We start from the raw sequence: 11,379 nt of genomic DNA, 5'->3' as shown, positions 1-11,379 counted from the left end.
CCAACACAACAGCCGGCGGCCGACTCCAGCACTTCATCACCCATCCCGCCCACCCTAGTGGCAGTAGCCGCATTGGCAGTAGGAGAAGTCGCAGCTCCGTCATGGGCTCAGTCCATCCTCAACTTCCTAGTAAACCAAGATCTGCCAGCTGACGAAACAGAGGCGAGACAAGTCCAACGTCGAGCCGGAGCATACACGATAGTCAACAGAGAACTTGTCAAGCGCAGTGTCACTGGAGTCCTCCAACGGTGCGTCGAGCAAGAGAAGGGCATCGCAATCCTCAGAGATATACACCAAGGAGAATGCGGCCACCATGCGGCTTCAAGATCACTTGTCGCCAAAGCTTTCCGCCATGGCTTTTTCTGGCCGACTGCTTTGGATGACGCCAAAGAGTTAGTTAAATATTGCAAAGGCTGCCAACTTTTCAGCTCCAAGCAACACCGGCCGGCTTCGGCACTCAAGACCCATTCCCCTCACCTGGCCCTTCGCCGTTTGGGGACTGGATATGGTGGGCCCATTCAAGACGGCGCGCGGCGGCATGACACATTTGCTCGTCGCCGTGGACAAATTCACCAAGTGGATCGAGGCAAAGCCGATCAAGAAGCTGAATGGGCCGACTGCTGTGACATTCATCGCAGACATAACCACTCGGTATGGCGTACCGCACAGCATCATCACCGACAATGGCACGAATTTTGCCAAAGGAACCTTGGCACGTTTCTGCGCTGCACAAGGTATCCGGCTGGACTTAGCGTCCGTCGCCCACCCGCAGTCAAACGGCCAGGTCGAGCGAGCTAACGGCCTCATCCTCTCCGGCATCAAGCCCCGACTGGTCGTACCTCTGGAGCGCTCAGACGGCTGTTGGCTCGATGAGCTGCCGGCTGTCCTCTGGAGTCTGCGCACTACCCCAAACAAGTCAACCGGCTTCACTCCTTTCTTCCTCGTGTACGGTGCCGAGGCAATCATCCCAACCTACATCGAGTTCGACTCACCTCGGGTAACCATGTACACGGAGGCGGAGGCCAAGGAAGCACGAGAAGACGGCGTCGACCTGCTGGAAGAAGGCCGGCTGTTAGCCCTCAGCTGGTCTGCCATCTACCAGTAGGGGTTGCGCCGCTACCACAGTAGGAAGGTCAGGCCAAGATCCTTCCAAGAGGGCGATCTTGTGCTCCGGCTGATCCAGCAAATAGCCGGCCAGCACAAGCTCTCGGCCCCTTGGGAGGGCCCCTTCGTCATCAGCAGAGCTCTAGGCAACGACTCCTACTAACTAATCGACGCACAGAAGCCCAAGGCACGCAAGAGAGATGACTCCGGCAAGGAGTCGGAACGACCATGGAACGCCAACCTCCTTCGAAGATTTTACAGTTAAAATGCAGTATGTACCACGCTAAATTTTGTACTAAGTATGAGACAATAGGCCCCCCGAGGAGGGCTCGGGGACTGCCACCTTTTATCTATGAATGAAAAGTATCATGCGTACGACCTTGTCTTTTCATTTATTTATTTCCGTCCGGCACCGGGTTCGACTAGTCGGCCCGGGGACTGGCCGACTGGAGTTATATTAGAAGTCCTACCCGCGGTCAGACAAGTAGTGTGCCGACACCCAGGCTTAGCTCTTGCCAAAGTCGCAGTCCGAAGAACCGGCTGTTCGGCTGGCAAGAGTCAAAAGCAGGAAAGGATGCGCACACGAAAAATGGCCAGGGACCAACAGACTGATATAACAAAAGCCGGTTTGCCGCCTACCGCCGACCGACTACCAGAGTAGCCGGCCGGCCGGTTTTCATTCACTTCACTTCAATCCAAGAATGCTCGAGTACTTGCCTCCCCAAAAGGGGAAGGCGGCAAAGGAAAAAAGCCTAAGGATAAAAAGTGTACGCGAATGGAAACCAAACATGCACATAATAATATTTACATAAAGGACCTCCAAGAGGCCGGCATCCAACATAGTTTGATACACCCCCTGTGGGTGGAACTGCGAAAGCTTAAAGATTGTTCAAAGACAACAAGCAGGAAAAATAAAGACAGCAGGTCAAGCTGGCGGAGCGGCTGACGAGCTGGGCTGGTCGGTTGAGACGGTTGCGCCGGCTGAAGGAGCGGCCGGCTGGCAAACTTCGGCTTGATCACCGCCTTCTGCAGAGGGCGCGCTTCCGCGCGCCTCGTTGCTGGAGGCACGGTCAGCTTGAGGCCGGCCGGTTGTTCCACTAGCTGGCTCGACGTCTTCACCGCCCTCTTCCTCGTCATCTTCGCCCTCGTCGCTGGAGGCGATCTCCTCGGCCGAGTCCTCGCCCACTGCCAGGTTCAGACCGAACCACTCCTCCGGCTGGGCAACGCCATCATCATTGATCTCAGGCGTGAAGACACCGATGTCGGTACACTCGGCGATTGTCGAGGCGCGCTGGGCGATAGCCGGCCGCACTTCCTCCAGCTCCGCGTCGGCCTCCAGCCGCCAAGTGCATAGTTGGTCCAGGCTCAGCCCTGGGTACCAATCACGGACGAACTCCAGCGCCCTCCCGGCTCCAAGACGGGCCGCCGACGCCTTCTAAGCTTCAAAACGGCCGACTGCAACCTCCAGCCAGTCGGCGGTCCGGCTCGGGGTGCGGGGGATCGTCTCGCCGGGCCAGAGGGCGGCCAGCAGCTACGCCCCGGCACGTTGAAGCCGGCGAAGCATCCGGTGAGCCGGCTGCAGCCGCGCTTGGACGGCCAAGAGCTGCTCCTCCAGCGTCCGCTTTGCGTCCGGCGCGATGTTGACTCCCGCCTGACGGTGCGCCTCGCGATGAGCCTCGATGGTTTGGGCGGCAAGGGTGGAGTGGCCGGGAAAGTAATCTGCACAAGAAAACGAGCAGCAGCACAAGTCAGGCCAAGACCCCAGGCGGCTAGCAGGCAGAAGAAGGGCGAGAAAGGTAGCTTACCATCGATCAAGTCTTCGATGCGGCCAAAGCCCTCATCCAGCGCTTGACGAGTCTCAGCCCAGCTCGCCGCCTCGGTCTCAAACTCCGCCTTCAAGGCGGCCTCGCTGTCCTGCGCCTTCTGCAGGGCCGCCTTGTGGCTTTCTTCTTGATCAGATAGCTTCTTGGCTAGGCGGTCGCGCTCCTGGACCAAGGCGGCGTACTCGGCGTCCCTGGTGCGAAGGGCGGTCTGTGCCTCGCCGAGCTCCTTCCTCAAGTCGGCATTGACCTCTGCAAAGAACAAAAGACAAAGACAAAAAAACCAATAAGGGAAAGGTCGTCAAGGAAGATCCGGCCCGACTGCTCAGCAGTCAGCCCGAATCTTGGGGACTACACCCAGTGGGTGCGCTGACGCGCCCCCACAGGAAACAGATAAGAGCGAGCACTTACTTCGGCTGTTGGCCAGGTCGTCGATCTTCCGACCCAACTCCTGAGCCTGGGAGTTGAAGGCGACAGCACGGGAATTATGATATTCCTGAAAGTTGAGATAGAAAGCAAAGATAAGACGGTCGTCAAGAAAGATCCGACCCGACTGCTCAGCAGTCGGCCCGAATCTCGGGGACTACACCCAGTGGGTGCGCTGACGCGCCCCCACAGAAGAAATCAAGAAACCAGAGCGGTCAAGAGCAAAATACTTACCCGGATGGCGGCCCGCGTCGACAGGAACTCCTGGGTATATTGCTGCAGAAGGGTGGCCTGAGCTTGAAGCCGGCTCCGGACCTCTTGGGCCGCCACATTCAGCTCGCCGGACCCCCCGCTGGGAATCCACCCGGACGTGGCGGAGCTGGCCGCCTCCAAAGCCTCCGCCGACTGGCCGGCGCCCGCGGCTTGGCGCGACTCCAGCGGAACGGTGTTTCCCCCTGCGCGCTGACGCGTCACCGGCTGTATCTCGAGGCCGGCTCCGACCTCAGGTACACCCCCGGCCGGCTCCTCTAGCGCCGCCGACGACTGGCCGCCTTGGCCCGTTCCAGTCGGCGCGGCCGGCGGCGTCCTCCCCGCGAAGTCCTCGAAGAGCTCCTCCCTTTGCACCAACGGCGGGTCTTGGATGATCTCCTCCGCCAGGGGCAATGGGATGTCCGGGGCCACGGTTCGGAGGGGGATGGCGAGCAGCGGGGGCTGGTTGCGCGAGCCCTCCGCCTCCGTCTCCGCGGCCGCCCGCTCCGCCTGGGCTTTGGCTGCTGCGTCGGCCCGCTCCTTCGCCGCTTGAGCGGCCTCCCGATCCGCCGCCTCCCTCTCTTCCCGCGCCTCACGAGCATTCCGCTCTGTGGCTTCCATGAGGTCGGCGCGGGGATCCACGCGGCGGGGGCCTGAAGACCCTCCAGCCGGCCCGACTACGGAGCCGCCTGGGCCCCGCTCAAGGGAAAGCGGCGCCCTGCTCAGAAAGCGGAGAAAGGTCAGGAGAAATGATTCGGACAGAAGAAAACAATAAAAACAGGCATACAAGTAGTTGGTGACTTACGCCGAGACCGTCTGAGGCTGCTTCACTGCTTTCCGGAAGCGGGCCGCCTTCGCGGCCGCCTCGTCTCGTTTCGTCGCTGCGGCGGAGGCTTTGGACTTCTTCGGCCGACTGCCGAAGAGAGTTGACGCGGCCCGGCGCTTCGGAGCGCCGCCGCCTGTAGCCGGCGCGGCAGACGAGCCCGCGCTTTGGCGGTCGGCTGCTGGCTGGCAACGCGGGACTTCTTCGGCTTCGGCGTCGTCCGGCCAGTCCTCGAAGCTGGCGGAGAGCCCCGTGCCTCCGGGCTCGGCGTTGTCTCCCACGACGGCGTCCTCCATGGCGGCCGCCCCCAAGTCTGGGTCATCAACATCGTCCACCGTGCGGTCGGGGGCATACTGACGTTCAATCCCTGCCGCCCCAGCCGGCGGCGGAAGAAGGGGGTTCTGTTAACAAAAGCCGGCTGATCAGAGGCCGGCCATCATGGAGTCGACTGACAACAAAAAGAAGATAGAGAGAGAAGCTTACCACGGGCAGAGGATTGGCGCGAGAATACGGCGCCTTGCCGTATTGCCAGTCCCCGGCGAGCTTGCAGTTGGCGATGTAGTTGACCATGAGCGCCACCTCTGCATGCGGCATTTCCCATGTGCTCAGCCGGCTTGGGTCGAAGCGGCCGCTCATCTGGCACAGCATGTGGGGCCGGCTTTGAAGCGGAAGAACCCGGCGCTCCACGAAGGCGGCCACCAAGTCGGATCCGCGCAGGCCCTCCGAATGGATCATCACCCGAAGCCGGGCGATGGCGGCGTTCCCGGCCTGAGACAGGGACCGGGACCGGAAGCTCCAAGAGGGCTGCCTCCCAGCCGGCGGGCCGGCTACGTAAGCCGGCAGATTGATGTTGTCTCCTCTCGGGGGCGAGCCGGCGTTCTTCACGTAGAAATATGACCTCTGCCATACCTTCACCGACTGGATTAGGGGGATGGGCGGGAAGGGATTGTTCTCGCCTGACCTCCTCATGGCGATGTAGGCTCCGCAGGGGGCGGGCACGCCGGCGACGACGGTGCCGAGCTTGCTCTGGAAGAACTCTCCCCAGAGCTCCAGCGTGGGGAGCACGCCCAGGAAGCCTTCGCAGAGGGAGACGAAGGCCGACAGCAGCATCACTGCGTTGGGCGTGAGGTGATGCGGCTGCAGGTTGTAGAACTCGAGGAAGGAGCGCAGAAATCCGCTCGCCGGAAGGCCGAAGCCACGCAGGAAGTGCGAGTGGAAGACGACCCGCTCGCCCTCCTCCGGCGCCGGCGAGATCTCCGTCTCCGGCGCCAAGCGAACCTGCACGAGACTAGCGTCGGGCAGGCGCTGCGTCTGGCGGAGGAACTTCACGTGGTCGTCGTGGACGTTGGAGCCGTCCCATGAGCTTGACAACGCCATGGAGCAAGACGCGATGGGGGTGCTGCGGTGAGAGGTTGCGACAACATCGAGAGGAAGAAGAAGGAAGACAAGGAGGGGCGGAGTGTGGGAGAGAGAGCGAACCTCTGCCTCTCCCCCTCCCCCCCCTACTTGTAGGCTCGGGTGGCGGAGCCGAGGAGGCGCGGTGTGGGGGAACGTGGGGATCGATCGTGCCCACTTCCCCCACGTCCCGCGTTTATTACGCCCTAATGGCGAATTCAAGACGCCACAGGAAGGTGAGCGGTCCACCTGGGCCATAGAGGATCAGCGCTCGGGCCGAGGCCAAGGAGTGGCGGGCCCGGGCCTGCGGCGGCGTCCCGTCGCGCGCGTGCGTTGGCAAGCTTCCGCTGCCGCGTGGCCCACGGAGGGGCCCGCGGTCAGCGCGCGGGTCAACCACCTTCCCGCCTGCGAGATACAGGAGCTCTCTGAAATCGGCCTACACCAGCAAAGCCGGCTCCTCAGGGTAAGAAGCTGACCAAGCTTCTCGTCCCTCTGTCCGCCTCGAAGCTTGACCAGCTTCGGGGACTACTGTCGGAGTAAATAGCCATGGGTAGCCTAGCCGGCTCCCCCTGTCCCTTCTGAAAAAATTACGAGCCCGTCCGGCTCTCAAAGAACCCAAGACCTGGAGCCGCCTTCCCTTTGCCGGCTATCATCCAGGACGGCTTCGGGAGGCGGCCCAACCTTTGCCCTCATGAAGAAAGCCATGGGGGCCGACTTCGAGAAGCCGGCCGCAAGAGGGCCGACTCCAAGAAGCCGGCTCCCATATGGCGGTCTAAACCGTACCCTCGAAGTTGGCATCCACCCAGCAATGATGAAGCGGGGCGTGGCTACAGTGAAGCCTGTCACCCCCAAAACCCAGAGCACGACCGGCACAGTGCGCCGTACGGGTGGCCACGGCCCGCCCGGTGCGGCACTGTTGCCACGGCGACCTTGACGCCATCCACGACGGGCCACCAGCATGGCCCCCGAGGCGGTGGGCCCCTTCGGGCAGAGAGACGCCGAAGGCGGCCACACCTCTTCCCAAGTCGGCCAGAGAGAGAGCCGGCTCCCCATAGCCGGCTTGCCATCTTCCTCGAAGGAGACGCCCCATTAAGGAGACAAGACACGGTGAGGCTACAGTAATCGCCCGCCGGGCGGCGGTACTGTAGCCACGCTTACCACGACCGAGCCCGCGTCATTAGAATAGGGCAATAGTAACCAGCCACCGACCAAGCCCTGGACGGTGGGGCCTGCTTGTCGACCAAGGAGCCGGCAGCCGGCGGCACCCACCAGTCGGCGGGCCCCAGCAGCCGGCGTAGAAGCCGGCGAGCGCAGTCACAGACAGCTGGGCCCCGCGCCCAGTCGGATTACCATTGTACCCCCGGGGGTAGGCCTATATAAACCCCTCGGTGCACCCATGCAAAGGGTTCGACCCCCAACTAGTTTTAGACACCTCGCAAGGAGAAGAAGCAAGCTAGCCGCGCCCTTCTTCCTCCTCCCACCAAAACAGCTCAAGGAGCATTGTGTAGCTAATCATCCATCTAGTGATCATGCGGAGACCCCGCAGAGCAGCAGTAGGGGTGTTATCTCCACGGAGAGCCCCGAAGCTGGGTAAAGTCCGCCGGCGTGCTTATCTTCGCCTCATCCCGTTTTGAGGCACCGGCGACGTCTGATTGGCTCCCACAATGATAAGCCACCCGTTGGCATATGTCGCACCTACCACCCGACATATTGTTATGTGTATCTTTTGAAATCAAAAGATGAGGCTTTGACTTTCTTCAAAAACTATAAAGCTGAGGCAGAGAACCAACTTGATCGAAAAATTAAACGGCTTAGGTCCGATCGTGGTGGAGAGTATTTTTCCAATGAATTTGATCTGTTGTGTGCGGAACGTGTTATAATCCATGAGAGGACGCCTCACTACTCACCCCAGTAAAATGGGGTAGCCGAAAGAAAGAACCGAACTCTAACTGATATGGTTAACACCATGTTAGACACTTTGGGTCTATCCAAGGAATGGTGGGGGGAGGCGCTAATGACTACGTGTCATGTCCTAAACCGGGTTCCCACAAAGCATAAGGCCATGAATCCATTTGAGGAATGGGAAAGGAAAAGGTTGAAACTCTCTTACCTACGTACTTGGGGTTGTTTGGCAAAAGTCAATATACCAATTCCCAAGAAGCGCAAGCTTGGACCAAAACCCGTGGATTCTATTCTTCTAGGCTATGCTTTTCATAGCATCGGCTATAGATTTTTGATAATAAAATCTGAGGTGTCCGACATGCATGTTGGTAAGATTATGGAGTCAAATAATGCAACTTTCTTTGAGGACATATTTCCTATGAAGGATATGTCGAGTTCATCAAATCAGGAGATACCTACTCCATCTAGTGAGGAATTCACTGTAATTCCTGAACCCACCATTGTGATGGAACACGTTGAGAATCCTGTTGAGGGTGACAATGGAACTCCTGTGAGGAGTAAGAGACAGAGGACTGCAAAGTCCTTTGGTGATGATTTCATTGTGTACCTCGTGGATGACACACCCAAGACTATTTCAGAAGCCTATGCATCTCCTAATGCTGACTACTGGAAGGAAGTTGTACGTAGCGAGATGGATTCCATCTTAGATAACGGTACCTGGGAGATCACCGACCGTCCTTATGGGTGCAAACCTGTAGGATGTAAGTGGGTGTTCAAGAAGAAGCTTAGACCTAATGGTACGATTGAAAAGTACAAGGCACGGCTTGTGGCCAACGGTTATACCCAGAAAGAAGGTGAAGACTTCTTTGATACTTACTAACCCGTGGCTAGACTGACCAAAATTCGGGTGCTACTATCACTGGCTGCCTCAAATGGACGTTAAGACAGCTTTCCTCAATGGAGAGTTGAAGGAGGAAATTTACATGGATCAGCCAGATGGTTTTGTGGTACCTGGTCAGGAAGGAAAGGTGTGCAAGTTATTAAAGTCTTTATATGGCCTTAAACAAGCTCCTAAGGAGTGGCATGAGAAGTTTGAAAGAACATTAATTGCTACCGGCTTTTTAGTAAACAATGGTGACAAGTGCGTGTACTATCGCTATGGTGGGGCGAAGGAGTTATTCTTTGTCTGTATGTCGACGATATATTGATATTTGGAACCAAACTTGATTTAATCAAGGAGGTTAAGGATTTCTTATCTCGCTGTTTTGAGATGAAGGATCTAGGAGTAGCTGATGTTATCTTAAACATCAAGCTGTTGAGAGATGAGAATGGTGGGATCACACTGCTTCAGTCTCACTATGTGGAAAAGGCCTTGAGTTGTTTTGGGTATAGCGACTGCACACCTTCTCCAACTCCATATGATGCTAGTGTGTTGCTTCGAAAGAATCGACAGATTGCTAGAGATCAACTGAGGTATTCTCAGATTATTGGTTCTCTTATGTATTTGGCGAGTGCCACGAGGCCTGACATCTCTTTTGCTGTGAGCAAGCTGAGTCGGTTTGTGTCAAAACCGGGAGATGATCATTGGCATGCGCTTGAGAGAGTTATCGCTATTTGAAAGGCATCGCGAGCTATGGGATTCACCACACCGGGTATCCAAGGGTACTGGAGGGTTATAGTGACTCAAACTGGATTTCTGATGCTGATGAGATAAAGGACACAAGTGGTTATGTTTTTACACTTGGTGGTGGCGCTGTTTCCTGGAAGTTTTGCACGCAGACCATCTTAACGAGGTCAACTATGGAAGCAGAACTCACAGCATTGGACACTGCCACTGTTGAAGCAGAGTGGCTTCATGAACTCTTCATGGACTTACCTATGGTTGAAAAACCAATACCCCCTATCCTGATGAACTGTGATAATCAAACTGTGATCGTCAAGATAAACAGTTCGAAGGACAATATGAAGTCCTCAAGACATGTGAAGAGGAGACTAAAATCTGTCAGAAAATTGAGGAACTCCGGAGTTATTACGTTGGATTACATCCAGACGTCGAAAAACTTGGCAGATCCCTTCACAAAGGGTCTATCACGTAATGTGATAGATAATGCATCGATGGAGATGGGTTTGAGACCCACCGCATGAGTTGTCCATAGTGGTAACCCACTCTATGTGATCAGAGATCCCGTGAAGTAGAAGTGGGAGACAAGCTGTTGGTCAGCTGGGAGAAGAGTATCCCTATATTAACTATCCCATTCTGTGAAGATGTAATACTCTCCTGATCTGCATGGCAGGTTGATACTTATCTTAATGTGTTCCAAGTGGCTTATTTGGGTAAGCAGAGATGTTGTCCTGCAGAACATCTTCTGAGGAACACACCTATATGAAATTGACTGTTAACGTCGCAGTCTGTGAGAATTGGGTGTTCTCTGATAAATTCATGAAAAGGCCCTGGAGTATGACGTATACGCTCCACCCGCGGGGAAGCCTTGCGGCAGCCAAGTATCGGTCAAGAATTTGTGTGAAACTAGTCTCGCAGAAAACTTGTAGTTCAAGGCATAGTCCACTATTCAAATTGTGATCTAGTGTAACATAAATCTCTAAGTGGAAGTTCAACTTCACAGTCTTCACTAAGCACCGGTATATAAACAATATTTTGGAACTAAATGATGAGATGTGCCAATGAGACTTTGTGGGGGATTGTTGGAATTTTGCTAGTAGGCCTTTGGCCCAAAGCCCAACTAAAATTCTGAAATTCTCTTGGCCCATTCATGCACACATGTGAGTGGAGTGAGTGAGCTAAAGTTCAGTCCCACCCCGGAAGTTGAGAGAGAGTTGCATCTCTTTATAAGGTGAGCTCTTCTACCACTTGTATGAGCATGAGAAGAGAAGAGATACACACACGCTCCTCCTCCTCGCTCGCCTCGCCACGCCACGCCTCGTCACGACGCGCCGCGGGTTGCGGGATTGAGCCGAGCCGTGGACAGAGCTATGCACGTTGTCTATATTTTTGTTGCTCGGGAAAATTAATGAGTCATTAATTAATAATTAACGGGCGCGTTAATTACTGAACCATTTCTGATTCTTTTGGATTGTGACGACTCGGACGTGGGGTTTATACCCACGACCTACCCGGCCCGCACTATATAGTCAGGCAGATGTCTACCCTAGCCGCTCCCGCTTCGTATGGTTTCTCACCACCGTTCCAGATCATTGCGCCGCCAAGCAAGTCTTCTCCATCCCTCCTTTCGGCGTGCACCGGGAGAAGGGACAGCAGGCCTCCGGAACCCCACCTCTCGTGATCCTGTACGGGAAAGGGGCGATCAGGTTTTTGGGGAGGGCACTCGCGCGAGTGCTGGCAGCGACGACTTAGCGAACGATGACATCTTCCCTGACCTCGACAACCTCGTCCTCGACGACATGGGTGACAACGTCAACGCCGGCAGTGTTGCTCCCGCTGCACCGTATGTGATTCTATCCTTCCTGTTCGAGATCGTGGTAGAATTCACGTGTCTAGTATGTGCCCTAGATGTGATCTGTTCATCTGCTATGCTAGTTCACTTGCATGAGCATGAGAAGAGAAGACATACACGCGCGCTCCTCCTCCTCGCTCGCCTCGCCACGCCACGCCTCGTCACGGCGCGCCGCGGGTTGCGGGAT

Source organism: Triticum urartu, chromosome 2 (assembly GCF_003073215.2).
Source record: "Triticum urartu cultivar G1812 chromosome 2, Tu2.1, whole genome shotgun sequence".
Taxonomy (NCBI): Eukaryota; Viridiplantae; Streptophyta; class Magnoliopsida; order Poales; family Poaceae; genus Triticum; species Triticum urartu.
Note: the sequence above shows the minus strand (reverse complement) of the source record.